Source organism: Echeneis naucrates, chromosome 13 (assembly GCF_900963305.1).
Source record: "Echeneis naucrates chromosome 13, fEcheNa1.1, whole genome shotgun sequence".
NCBI lineage: Eukaryota > Metazoa > Chordata > Actinopteri > Carangiformes > Echeneidae > Echeneis > Echeneis naucrates.
The window spans coordinates 4,694,908-4,709,997 of record NC_042523.1 but is presented as its reverse complement, the minus strand read 5'-3'; the positions used below and the strand labels follow the sequence as shown (position 1 = coordinate 4,709,997).

General features: G+C 41.6%; 1 protein-coding gene across 1 annotated transcript in view; it reads left to right on the top strand.

The window, feature by feature from the left end:
• Positions 1 to 4,347: 4,347 nt before the first annotated feature.
• The window catches only part of gpr4 (G protein-coupled receptor 4), a 35,866-nt gene continuing 25,123 nt past the window's right edge, over positions 4,348 to 15,090 (top strand). Inside the window, exon 1 of the mRNA XM_029518202.1 lies at positions 4,348 to 4,515. The gene's annotated coding sequence lies outside the window, so the exon portion shown is untranslated. The remainder of the gene's footprint in view (positions 4,516 to 15,090) is intronic.

The window sequence follows — 15,090 nt, the reverse complement described above, 5'->3', positions numbered from 1 at the left end:
GTGTAGAAAACAGAAGATGGGAGGATGAAATGCATCAATAAACGGCAGTGTTAATGCGGTGGATCTGCATTCAGCCTTGTTCAGGGTGTCAGATGTCGTTGCTGCTTTGTTATGGACAGTGAACAGAGTGGGGCAGGGAAGTAAAGGCTAAAATCCTGGCTACCTCTGTTGGATTTAAAGGCATGCGACCATGTGAACCACCACTGAAGCTGCATTTCTGGGCTACGTTCAAGGCTCTTCCACCTCACAAAGACTCTGTCTCGCTAAAATCCAGTGTGAATGCCAGCAAAGAAGATGAGACTTTGCATTTTATCTCTGCGTGGCGCTTTATTCTGTCAGGTTTGGTCTGGACTCAGGGTTATACAGGCTGCACCTGTCTCAATAGGGCTGGTACAGTACAGGGCGTGGGTGTTCAATACAAACAGTGAGTACACTATTCAAACAATGTTGCATGCATTTCAGGCACACAAGGTGCTGATTGAGTGCTGACACACTGGAGACCAAGATTCAATGTAAAACTTTCGTGCAGCATGGTAACACATTGCTGGAGCTGTAAAGGAAGGCTTGAAAGTTTTCGTTCAAAGCCGAAGCCAGGACGATTTCTGAGGAACACAGAGAGGATGGAATGTCTCCTGTGGTGATATCACAGCTGCGTTACACACAGGGAGGCCAAGATGAAAATGCTGGAGGCTAGCCGCTAAAGGTGGGTCGGCATAGAAAGATCTCTTGCAGCATGCCACTTTTGCTCCACAGTTGCTGCGCCCATGTTGAATATGCATACAGGTGAGGACAGAAAATCATCAACGCTCATGCCTCAGAAAATATGCAATCGTATTTAGACAGCACAAGTTTAGTAGATGAAATAAACCTCATTTATGCCTTTATAAAGTGCAAGAGCATGAAAATTCCTCAACGACGTAGAGATGACTGATTCGCTCCTGGAGGTATTTTCTCACGATGATTTGTCTTTGTAAGACATGATCATGGATGCCTACCTGTGTAAATCTGAGGCAGGTGTCTGGAAATTCCTACTGTGACACTACCCATCTCATATCAGTCAGGAGGGGGCGCTACACCACACATTTGACACCTAGTTCATATTAACAGCATTTGACCACCATCAAACCCAGAGACGTCAGTTTACTCTCCTCTGATTTATTCTAACAAGCAAAAAAACGAATAATAATAAAAATAAATAAATAAATAAAAACTCTCCTCACCAAGACCTATTTCTGGATATTTTAAAATGACTGATGTGCAATAATAACCCTTGATGTGGTATAACTAACTTTTGAAATTGGGAAATATTTCTGTGATGTGGTTCTTACTGCTGGATCTGTAGTTGAATGGTGGTAAAATGTATCAACGGCGCCTGTTGCAGCGTGTGACTTTGGCCTGCCCTTACATACTGCTGTGACGTTACCACAGTACAGTCCATCTTTCTGGTGCTCCCTGATAAAATCTGCATGGTCCTGCAAAGGCAAATCATGGCTCACAGTGACTGCAGCGAGCCAATACAACACATCCATGAACTAGTCAAACCAACGCTCCTTACCTGGGTACGTAAAAGTGGCATGCTATTCACTTCAACTTCTGGTTTATGGCAAAAAAAATCTAAGCAAAATTGAGAAGGTTGAGGTCAATGTCCAATTTTCATTTGTACATCACTCAAAAGAAGTCTGATTATAGTTTGTTTTGCAATTTTCTGTTTCACATAATCGAAAGAAAAAGAGCTTGTTTCCCAATTTTATCCCTTTTTTGCCCCCTCTGTTGTGTCACTGCGCTGTTTCTCTAATACTATTGCTGCTCTTGTGGATTTTACTGATCACATATCGCTCAAAACATTTAGGGGGACAGATTAATGAGAGGAGAAGCAACAGATTCAGCCCCATGAAGAAACTGAAATGAAGTAAAACCTTTTTATTCGCAGTATCTCAATCACTCAGCTGCTCAGATTCCATAAAAACACAGCAAATGTGCTCGATGGTGTTTTAATGTGTCTTAATGGGACATAATGAGTTCACTGCTGGGAGACGTTTTATACCAGTAGGCTTGGCTTTTACTTAACTGTTGTTTAGACAGTGAACACACACTTTCCATCGCTCCTTCTCTCTCTCTGTCTAAAAGATATCAGAAGACAAACTCCTTTGTGAGCACACTGTACTGACTTGTATTTCATTCATTCCTGGAAGCTCACCCTGTCACACTCTGACCCTCCCTCCACCATCCACCATTATTTTCAATATAGGCAACAGATGTCAATGATGTTGTCTCCCATAATATTACACTGTACAGCTAACACAATATTTCCTGAGAGGAAAACGTACAGTACTTAAGCAGCAGTCAAACCGCTCTCGTGTACAGCTTTTTGCTTTAAAAGCGGTTCACTTTCGCGTTCAGTCGAGCGGAACAGTTTATGAATAACAAACTCAAAAGAGATAGAGGACTCAGCAGAAAGAGTGAAGCCTCCTCCGGCCTTCACACGGGGCAAATACCAAACCCAACACGCGGCGCGTATTCTGAGAAACATGCAGTCATTGCTTTCAGATTCTCAACACAAACAACATCTTTTGCCCTCCACCTCTAAATTCCCAGACGAACCAGGAGGAGGTCTGTCAGGAGAGAGCTCCACATGGTGTCCGGATATCTCTGACTGCTGGAACAGTCCGAGCTGATATTCTGCTCGGTCCCATCACTTCTCACCTTTACCAACACCTGTGTTATTTGAAAAGATAATCGGAGGGCTGATGCACCTGTACACCACATAAAGTATCAGCCACTTTAGGCTTGTTTTAAAGGGTGTGTCAGCACTAGCTTTGGGATCACATTGCAGTCATGATCTGTATCTTTTACATCCTCAATCTTTTGTCAGCTTATTGATGCAAAACTTTGGATAAATGTAGTCGAGTGTGAAACACAATTTAACAGTAACAAAGAGTATGTCAGTAAAATGTTATCTTGTTACCGACCTACCTAAATGTTGCACTTCTCCCTCTCCCACCTGGAAAATAAAGAGTCCTACATCAGGATACTTTTTATTGACTACAGCTCCGCTTTCAACACAGTCATCCCCCACAAACTGTGCACCGTAGGTCTGCACTCCACCTTCTGTGACTGGCTTTTAGACTTTCTGACAGGCAGGCCTCAGTCTGTCAGGATTGGAAATAAGACTTCAGCCAGCATTAACACAAACATTGGCACACCACAGGGATGTGCCCTCGGCCACATCCTCTACGCCCTGTTCACTCACGACTGTGTGGCCTCCCACAAGGACAACATCATCCCGAAGTTCTCAGATGACATCGCAGTGGCAGGACACAACACTGACGGGACGAAGCAGCCTACATTCGAGAGGTGGCCAGTCTGGTGTCATGGTGTAGGGACAACCACCTCGTCCTCAGCACGGACAGGACAAAGGAGATGATAGTGGACATGAGGAAGGAGAGGAGAGCTTGTCAGCCACTGTTCATCCGGGAGCTTGAAGTGGAGAGGATGAGCAGCTTTAGGTACCTGGGCTCACATCACCAAGGACCTCACCTGGACACTGAACACTGGCCAAGAGGGCCCAACAGCGGCCGCATTTCCTGAGAAGGCTGAGGAAGTTTAGCATGTAGAGAGCATACTGACCGGCTGCATCAGCGTGTGGTATGGCAGCACTACTGCTGAGAGGATCACCAGGACTCCACTTCTTTCTCTGCAGAGCATCCACCCTCAAAGACCCCACCCATCCCCAGCACGGACTGTTCACATGTCTGCCCCCAGGCCGGAAGTACAGAAGAGTGAAAAGTAGGACTACCAGTCTAAACAAGTCTTTCTTTCCCACTGCCATCAGACTCATAAAAAAAGTTAATAATTGCATCAACTACCTCATGTAACATTCAGGCAACTGTTTACATTTCGCACACTTTATTTACACATGCCATAATCTTGGAGGTTTCATTTTGCAGATCTGATAGTTTATATGTCAGCTTGTTCTATTTATCTATTTCTATTGAAATATATTTCTTTTGCTGTTCTTGAGATTGTCCTGTTTTTATTCATCTATTTACTATATATGTGCACATTCACTGTGGACACCAAAAAAGAATTTCATAGTCCAGGGAAACGTGTGTCTTTACTGTATACATTTGCTGAGCCTGCTTTTTATTGTAAGTTCATTACCAGTACATAGACCTCAACGTGAGAAAACATACACACACTCCTAGGGAGGGAGATAGAGCGTGCGCCAGAGAGAGAGAGAGAGAGAGAGAGAGAGAGAGAGAGAGAGAGAGAGAGACTGTACTCCGCCTAACTTGATGACTGGTGTCTCTCTCCCTCCCCCTCTCTCAGTCCTCCGGCGGCTGTCTCGTTCCTCTCACAGTCTCTTGCTCTGGAGGCGCTTTAACCATCACTGCTGTCAGATACTGAGTCTTTCTTCATGGTGGTTGAATGAGATTAAATGACTATTTTCCCTTTGGATGGTAAACCTCCTTTTTATGAAGGTGACAGCCGGGGGAGCCTGGATGGAACCTCAGCGTGAGTACAGAGCTGGATCTAATCTGAGCTGAATCTGCTTCCTTTACATAAAGAGGGAAGAGTGAGTGAAACTGTCACCTGCTAAATAGAAATGACCATTTTAGGCTGATTACAACAGGTGCCTTGAATATGTGGTGTAAAGCCTATACAAGGGATAAAACTTCTTATCTATCTATCTATGTATGTATTCATCAGCAGGTCCATTGTCTTGTAAGCTGTTGGAGTTTTAACACTTCTTCAAAGAGAATGAAGTAAAGCCAGGACTTGCTCTGTGTAAACGTCTCACTTTGCTCTCAGCTTGTGTTCCTGACATCACTTTCACTCCTCACCCAGCAGGCTGTTGTTTATGCTCCCATTAACCAGGCTAATTTGCATCAGTAATAAGGACAGTGGGCTTAGCCGGCGGCAGCATTGGACTTACACTACAGCACCCACTCGTGTGTCTGCACACAATTAATAAGTCATGAAAGTGAACAACTGAATCAGCTGCTTGTGACAAAAAACCTGTTGTAGGAGGCTGGATAAGTTCCCCGTCGGGTCTAAAGGATTTAAAGAAGACTGGTTTTGTCAGGGGCCGTCTGCAGATGTTGGCATTCTACCTCTGAAGTATCAGGAGTGTTCAGTTTTCAAACCCTCACCTGTCTGGTTCTTAATTTAATTTTTTGGATGAAGCAGTTGTTGCATGATCAGTGGCTGGTGGCTAAAGTTTAGTCGTTTAGTCGCTTATTTTGTTACGAGATGTTCGTGGACTGTGTTCTCAAGAAACAGGAGTAAACAGACAGTAAATGAGGATGCATGAACAGTAGTAGTTTCACTTTAAAGACCAGCATTTCATCATTTCGCATCACACTCAGAAATTCTCTCCCCTTTGTTGATCCAACAATTCTGAATTAAAATACAAATGTGAAGATGAAGGAAACAGAGGGCAATAAAAAAAATCCATCTTTAAGGACTGAATTAAACTACACAATCATATTGACTGTGACTACAATCTCACACTGTGAAGGGCGATTTTAGTGCAATTCCAGACAAAAAAAAGAAGCCATGTTCATGCAGCTTACTGTAACAACAGGGACTTCTTATCAAGATGATAAAGCATAAAAGGGGAGCTTTTGTTTTGACATTTATTTTGTATACACTACATTATTGTGAAATGGTGGCACATAGGAGACACCCCAGGGAGGGAGAGCATCATGCTTCATTGAGTTCCAGGGAAATGCCTAAACCTTAATACTCTTTTTAGTAAACTGTCAGTACAATGAAGTCTCTGTTCCTCCTCCAGGATTCCTGCTTTCACCTCTAACAGTTGTAATATTAAAATCTGTATAATCTCTTCTTCTTCTCCTAGTCTGTTTTTTTTCCCCCTTGTCTCTGTCCCTCACTTTCAATTCACTGCTAAGAAGCCAGTGTGTCTTTTTTCCGTCATTTAATCTTTTCTTTTTTTTCCTGTTCTTATCTGACTTCCTTCTCTTTTCATTCTCTTTTTCACTCCTTCTTGTCAACCCCCACCTGTATTGAATCAAATCCGACCTCATAGGAAAGATAATCTGTGCAGGTTTTCACTTCAAGGATGACAGTGGGCTGACAGAGTTTGTTCCACTTGACTTTGTTGGGCCATTGCATCTACTCCGATTTGTTTGCGGAAACCATAACCGGTTGGTGCCTAGCCTAAATCCTAACCTGACCTCAGTCCACACCATGGCCCTAGCCCTAACCAAGACCTCTGAAATGAGGTTTTGCCTCATTATATCCAGGCTTTGGTTGATGTGATGACTAAATGGTCCTGACAAGGTCGATGTTTACACGGGTAAAGTTACCAAAGATGGAACAAAAATGGCCTCCTTTTCTCCAACAACCCAAGATATATCTCTCTCCTTCAGAAGGGTTGACATGTAGTTGCGTTGTGGTGAGCTATGCGTTCACCAAACTAGCCATTTAAAAAAAATAACTCATCTGCTTTCATATTGCTTTAAATAATTAATAGCCATTTTAGTGTAGTCTATTTTTTCCTCCGGTTGGATCCAGGAATGTGCATGCTGAGCCGGGCTGAGAGTACAATAGAGCAGCAGAGCAGAGAAGAGGATGAGTGAAAAGGAGGGCAGTAGGAGACAGACCACAGACAGGAGAAGGCTGGTGGATGGACGACTGGAGGATAAATAAAGAGCTTTAGAGCAGGGCGAATGTGAAAGAAAAGAGCAGTGATGGTGTAATTGCTCTCTAGAGGAGCTCTGATAAGCAGCACTTAAGAGCCTCTGCGGTTAAGTAATCACTGTGATTAAGGGGGAGAATGGCTGCAGTCGTAGAGACCGACACTAACAGCTTGCTTGACCGGACGATTTGGGATTTTGGAGCTTTTCTGTATTGTTTGACTTCATATCTGTAATGTATAGGGCCCAAGGTGCTGAACTGACGGTGCTGATGCGTGTTTTCTTGTTGCTGCAATTACAATGTTGTGTGTTCTTATTAATTCTAAAGAAATAACCACACATGACGCTGGAGTGTGAACGGAATTTTTTTTATTATTTATCAGTCAAGTCCAGAAACCTGCTGTATGTCATCTATCATCAAAAATATGTCAATGCAAATGACTTCAGCACTAAACATGGACGTCATGAGAGGCAGGAGACCACCTGTTGCTTTTGAATCTGTCACTGAGGCACCAGGCTGCTGGCAAGCTGTTAGCAAAATGTCCTTTTAGTGGTTTAAACAACGCAAAACACCAATATGAAGGATGAGAAGTACTGTAACACCACTCGAGTGAGTGTTAAACTGTTATGTTGAGGGCTACACTAATAAATCTTCTGGGGAAGGTGTCAACATTTTAATTGGCAATGCCACACACACACACACACACCTACACATGGTAATTATTGTGGAGAAGCTGAGAGGCATGAGGATTCTGACTTTCGATTAAAAGGAGGAACAAAACAGTGAAAGGTGACTGTGGTTTGAGTCACACCCACTGATCTAGCCATCTACCTACGCCCACACATGCACAGACACACACACACACACACACACACACAGGTTTAATTGGAGGTCTCAGAGCAGTGGTGTTTTCGTGCTGGGCAACTCTGCTTTTGTTCTCTCAGAGTTGAGCACTCACCTCTATCAGCAGCAACACTTCCTGCCAACCGTTATTTGCTTAAAGGTTAGCCTCAGTGAATCAGAGACACCAGTTAAAACAGAACTGTCCCAATAATGCTACAGATGTTAGTGATGCGGCATCTTACTGCTGCATCACTTTATGAACTGTGACAAATAGGCAGCAGCAAATTCCCATTCCTATTTCCCATCAATTCCCGTCATTTTCAGGGGAGAAGCTGACTAAATAAAGAAGGCTGAGACTTTCACCATGTCAGAAATCAATCCAAAAACATGTAGTTCTTTTGTTTTTGGATCCATTCTGGTTGAATTATTGGTTCTGATTGGTGCTCTCACCAGGATATGAATTTCGAATCGCTCGTATATTTTTATTTTCCTGCCAAGTCACACAGAATTTAGTTCAAACTGCTAAACTGCAGCTATATATCCTGCTCTCAGAATTTGGCTGTCACAAACTGTGTTCAATGAGAGATAATTTGACATCATACGCATACATTATGCTGGGAGAAATCTTTCACTTCTTCAAAACAAAGTAGAAGAAGAAGGCCAAGAAACTAGGAGAGCAAGTCCCAGTGGAAGTGAGTCCCTTCATAAATAGGTTCCATGACTCATTACTAACGTAATGTATGTATTTTCTCTTAAAACTGGACAGTTTGGAATTGATTTTAGGTGTTGAAAGATTTGTCACGACTTAGCTATTTGACCTTTTCCGTTAAATAGTGCAGGATTAAGATGCACTGATTTCAGATAACATTGTGTCACAGTAAACTGCAGTTTAAAACTCCAGGTTTATAACAGGATCTGCTCCTGGTGCATCGTCACCCCAAATGAATGGGAGCACCTAGGGACTGAGACAGCTGAGGGACTGAGTTCAGACTTCATCCACTCTCGTACGGGCTGCTTCCCACATAATGTTTCTGAGGAAGTACTTTGCAGCGGGAGCAGAGATGGAAAGTGCTTCCAGATTGAACACAATCTTAGATGTCTTCAGCCAGTGATAGAGAAAGTAGCATGAGGGTTTTCATTAATCATTTATAACTCTCATTATTTTCTTATCCATGGTAAAAGAAAGCGATTGAGATTTGCAGAACTATTTAGGACTGCTAAAAAAGTGTGTAAAAACATGTGAGTAGTGTGGACAAAGGGGCAACACAGGGAGGCAATAGTAAATGTTCATGTTGTCAGCTCATCAGACAGGCAGACAGTTCAGATGTGACCAAGCCTGATCAGAGTTCGTCTGGGCCGCATCCTTTTAGCAGCTTCAATGCAATATATATGACTACCTGACATAAGACCTTATTTCATAATAGAATGGTGAGCAGTATGATGACTCATACAACCCCTCTGTCCCACACAGTCTGAAGCAGAATACGCTTTGTTGGTTTATATCTTGTAATGGAAAAAAAGGATCCTGGCATGAACAACACTTGAATGCCTTTCCTAGAACATTGCAGCGCAGGGTTTTGTGGCGCAAGCGGAGAAGATGTTTGGAAGTCGATGAAGTGATGCAGCTGAAGTCCTGCTGACCGGGAAGGAGACTTAAACACAAGAGGACAAAAAAAAAAAAGGATGACAGAAAGGAACAGTGGGCGTATGGTCCCCTCCCCTGTATTTATGCGTGCAAGTGTATATGTGCGGAACTGCTGACAGCCTGACGCAGTGTCAGCTCATTCTGGTCTGCCTGTAAACACCTGTAGGCCTGTTAGACCCTGAAAGCGTGCACACACACACACACACACACACACACACTCACACAGGCGTCTCCAGCGTGGCGACAGCAGCACCTATGGCCAGCATCAGAAGAGCTTCAGATAAGCAGCTCATCCCCTGTGCTTCTGTTTGTCTTCTTTCACTCATTCCCATTAAACCTCTGTCTCTCCATCCACTCCTCTCTTTTCTCAGTGTCAGACACCTTCTTTTTTGACTCTCTTCTCTTTTTCCTTCTTCTGGTTTTTCTCTTCGGGTTCGCTCTTTTTCTCTCTGTCTTGCTCACACACTCTCTCTCTTTCTCTTTCCCTGGATCTAAGATTACCTTCTCTTTTTCTCCATCCATTTGGCACCCCACTTTTCCATCTCTCATATTATGTCTCTGTCTCCTTCTTCTCCTCTTATCTCTCATATTTCCGACGTGTTGAAAAGCTGTGAAGTTTTTCTGGACTTTTGGAAAAGCGGGTCCATGGGGTCATTGTGTGCTTCTTTGTCCTTGGATATAATGTGGTTAGTTCAGACTGTGCTGCTCAGGGTGTGTACTGTTGTCAGCATAAAGATTCAGATAGACCTGTCCTGTAAAATCTTGACTTAAAAAAAAGCACTCTAGTTTCTATCATCAGTCTTATTCTTTTACTTTTTACTTTTTCTTTCAGTTTTATTCTCTCTAGCCACGGGCATGACTGTTAAACAGACTGAGCCAGGTCCCGCTATTTTGCATCAACAGTTCACTGGATAATAGCAGCTAGACATTGTGTTGCTGAGTATTTGTTATGCTGTGCTGTTGTCTGTGCATGCAAGGACCTGTGTGTTACTTACTGACTTGCTTGCTCTGTGCTGTGATTGAAGAGTTAAAAAAACAAAAAAGGAATCCTAACAAACTCAAACTGATATGTTTGTATGTTGTTCAAACTAATGCAACCTACATATACTGTAGGTTATAGCTGCAGAAGCAGCCATCTACCGTGTGGTGTGTGATGAACCCAAAATACTTCCACAAATTGTTTCTCAGACACTTCGATGTCATGACTACAGAGCAGCCCAACATTGTGCAGCTTAGCGTACTAATGTCCCCCATTTTTCAAGCACTTTGTTTGTTGACTCGTCAACACCACTCGCAAAAGGTAGCGCTGGTAATGATTAATTTATGGGTGCCCTCTGCTGGGCCGCAGTGCAGACTACTTCAGACAGCTTGTTCTGCTCACTCACTTTAGACAGCTTGAATGTTTCTTTCCTTTCCTGTGCTTTTTTTGAGTAATGCATGATTGTGCCATTCCAGCGTATCTGTCAGAAAAAACTACAACTAGGCTGATAAATGAAACGCTTGTTGATAAAGAGCTTAAAAATGGTCAAAGTGACTCCGGAGGAAATCTGAAGTACACATATTGATGGTGTTGAAGACAAGAGAGGATGGCCCTCAGTGATTTTGTGTCTCGCTCCACTCATCCTCCATCTTCCCACAGTCTCTCATCATCCTTGTTGTTGGCACATTGAAGATGACGAAATGATTATAGCAAAGGAGGGAAATAATCTGATGATATACACTGACACATATCTTCATACATCTGATATGCGTTCATATATAAACACACACCAATGGCACAGTGAAGCAGTTGATGTTATGTTTCTGCCTGCAGTTAATGTGCAATGGGTTTATTCTACTGGTGAAAACCCCTGTGTCTGGAAATGAGGGCGATGAGAGCATTGGTACCAAACTGAAGTAGTAGCACTCATCCAAAATGACTCGAGAGAGGTGGAGAAACTGCGGGGTTAAATAATAATGATTAATCGCCGTGAATGATCCTTCCCACATTGCACACAGCCACTTGATCTCTACAAAACACAGTGAACTTCCAAACACAACACACATTGACATGTTCAGACACAACGTGCAACATATAAACCAGTATCTAAAATGGACAAAAGAGAAGGGAGAGAGCGTCCAAAACACATATTCCTTTATTTTGTGGCTATTGTCGTATTCAAAGGATTGTTTGTGCTACATTTATAGCCAGATACATTTCTAAAAATCTGATCCAGGAGAGGTGTAGCTACTGTCAACATATATTCTTCTCTTTACATGAAAACCTATTTACTGCATTCTGTATTGTTTTGGACCAAGTGGAACATTTCTCATTGGCAAAGTAAAGAAAACTTGCTTTTGCTTCTTTATTATAGATTTAAAAGGACCCAAGATCCATCAAAGCGCATCACAAAATATAAATGTTTTTTTGCTGACCAGTTGAAATTTTCACACAGAGCCCACCATAAACCTATTATCCTTATAAATTTCATGACATATCAGTCAACTTGATACATTTTATTTCTCATGATTATTTAAGACACTTACCTTTTCCTGTAATGTTGCAACTATATCTCACCAACAGATTCAGAGTTAATTGTTTGCTGTTTTTTTGTCTGTATCATGGCTGTGTTAAGTTCCTGGTGTTGTAATTGTTGCATAGCTGCCAACTGTATATGCACTAAATGATCAGTAAGCAAAAATATATCGTCAATATAATTTTTGGATACTTGTGGGCATGTTTTTTGTAGGTGTTGCCCCTCTGTAACATGTTGGATGGCATATTTTGGAAAACAGCATCAGACATCTTCAGACATTGCAGTGCTGTAATGAGAAACAGTAAGGGGATTATGATGAAAACGTGCATTGTGCCTGTTGTCCCTCTGGTTGGTATTCCTCCAACAGCTTTTCTTCACATGATCAGTATTATGCCACACCAGGTCAGTTTTGATTTGCAGCATCTTATATGTTCCAAGCTGGCAGCAGGCAGATTTACGAATGAACTGCTCTGAGCCTGAACGCCTACTCTTGCCTCAGCCAAGCTGAAAGAGAAACCTAATTTGTTTTAATATACAAAATCAAACTCAGAGGCTTTCTAGTTGACAAAAAAATGTTCTAATACTCTGAAAATCAAAGCCTGAAATTATTTAACCGAGCTGGATCCTGTGATAAACTATGAGCTGTGAAGTATATGAAGGTTTGTATGTTTGAAATGATTCCAAAAGTTTACAGTTTATAGTTTTTAGTAGAAACGCTTTAAAGCCATTTTAAAACTATTTAATTGGACGGAAATTTACCTTTGTAGACATCATACCAAGTGACTTTTAACAATATTTTTAGTTTAACAAGAACTTGAAAAACTTTACATATAATTATTCCACACTGCAGTTGACCAACTTTTTGTTTGCAATTCAACATGTTTAAAGTAGTTTTTATTTAGTATTGTCCTGTAATATACAGCAGTAGTGTAAAAGTCATTAAGGGTAATTAGTTAATTGAAATGAAACCAAAATAACAATTTCACAATCACAAAGTGTGTTAATTATGTGCGTCTTTATCTGTGTTTCTTTATATGTGGATGATATGAGTTTGTATATATATATATATATATATATATATATATATATACATATCCACTTCAACTATCAGAAAAAGAGAGTGCAACCTTCAAAATTAGAATGACCACTGTTCTCGCTTGGCACATAGAACAGACCAATCAGATGTTACTAGAAAACAGGAAATGGCACAGGAAGCAGCCGCATCCTGGTAACAGAGTGAGGTTGCCAAATGCACCCACACTGAATTTTACATCACTTGGTGGGCCACTGCATTGACTCATATAATTATTTTAACAAAAACGTTTAATCACTCATTGTCTCCTCCCGTCAACCAACTTCAACGTGAACATGAGCTTACTTTTTGTGAAAACCATGTTGTAACTAAATTTTAAGCAGCGCATGTCATGTGGTTATGAGACATTCAGCCCACTTTAAAGTTTAATGTGTTGGATTGCATTATCATCGCCGAGTCGAGCAGGTCAGAAAGAGCAGGATGAAAGAAATGATTTTACAGTACCTATAAACCATAGGGCAAGACAAGGCACAGCAAGTTTGTTTGTATGACACCTTTCATACAGAGACAAATAAATAACAGTTTTAAGAATTATAAATGAAAGAAATGCATAAAAGGACAAAATATAATCTGTAAAAGAGAATTTTAAATGAATCAAAATGAGTTTAAGATTCACAGGAGGGCAGCTGTAAACAACAATGTTGCGAGGCGGGGAGCATAAACACTAAATGCTGCTTCACTTTGCTTGGTCCTTGCCCTGGGAGTAGACCTGTTCCTGATGACCTGAGGGACCTGGATGACGTTTAACCAACAAGCAACTCTGCAGTGTATTCAGTGCCTTGAAGACAATGAGCAAGATTTTTACAAACAGGGAGCGAGTGCAGTGATTGAAGGACTGGTGTTAAGACGTTCCATTTTCCTGGTTTTGGCCAGGACGCCAGGATGAGCTGCAGCTCTTTGTTTTCTTATCGAGACGCCATTACAACAGTCTAAACACCTGAAAATAGATGCATGAGGAAGTTTTTCTCTGTTTCTTCACCGCAAATCCCTCAGTTCTTGCAATGTTTGTGAGGTGGTAATAGGCTGATTTAGTAACTGTTGAAATTCAGGTCAGAGTCCATAACTACACCAAGATTTCAGCATTATTATGCTTTCCATTTTTATTACTTTTATGAATGGAATCATGGCCAATATAATTTGGCTATTTGAACAAGAATGGACACAAACTCATGTGTATGTAAAACTGCTTTTTTAACAATATGTAAAATAAATGATAAATATGCACCACCTTTTAAAATAGCTGACCTAATTCAGCAGAGGTAAGAACCAGCTGATGGTCATACAGTTGAAACGGAGATCACCTGAGCGCTGTGAAGTTGTCTCAAGTGTTTGCACAGTAGTATAAAGTGTCTGAAAGGGCCAGCCTCTCGTTAATGAGTATTCCTGGCTACAATTACAGCACAAAGACAACAGAACAGTCCAAGACAAGAGTTTGATAAAAAGCACAAAAAAGGGGTTGGATGCGGGGGGGCTGTCCTGTCATCCACTGCCTTCTTAGGTATATTATGATATCAGTTGGTGCTGAGAAAGGAAGATACAAATATCAAGGCCTGTGTGTTGGCTGCTGCAGAAAGGAAAAAAGTTAGTCATCTGCAGGGCTACACACACACACACACACACACAGAGTGTTCCTCAATTATTTCTTGCTCACCTACAGTAACAAAGTATGGTGAGGTGAGCAGAGCCAAGTAATATTCCTTATAAAGCTTGGTATGGGAACAATCACATGAAACTGTGGCACCTTTATTGAAGTCATTAATTTTCCCTGCAGGGTGTCAGATCCAGCCCACAAGGACGGTCGCATGGCTACCCAAGCATGAAATGAACAGCCAGGATTAAATGCTGTATCAACAGCCGCCATGTCTGCTGTGGTCCTGGACTCTTTCTGTCTTCCCTGTTCAATTTTTCTTCGTCTTTTGACTCCTGTTTTCTTTCCACTGCACTCAGGTTGTTTTCCCTCGAAACAAACTTTGTGAAGTGAGCAAAAACAGTACTGTCACGCCTTCAGACAGGGGCAAGCAAGGATGGGTGAGAAAAACTGTCTTATCATCTTAGTTATCATGAAAAATAATTCCCCACTAAGAATTGTAAAATAAATCAAAGATAAAGTTTTGCTGAATAAATCTGGTTTGCGCTTAGTTACAAGTTCATGTGCACAATCAGGTAAACAGCGATAGAGGTGTGATATTGGAAACTGAGTGACGATATTCTGACAAAGAGAAGTCAGGAAACGTCAGTGAGGCAACAGATTTCTTAAGCTGGATAAACATTAGGGTAATATCTGTTGCCAGGCATAAGTGAACACTGACAAATACTGTTTTAACACTGCA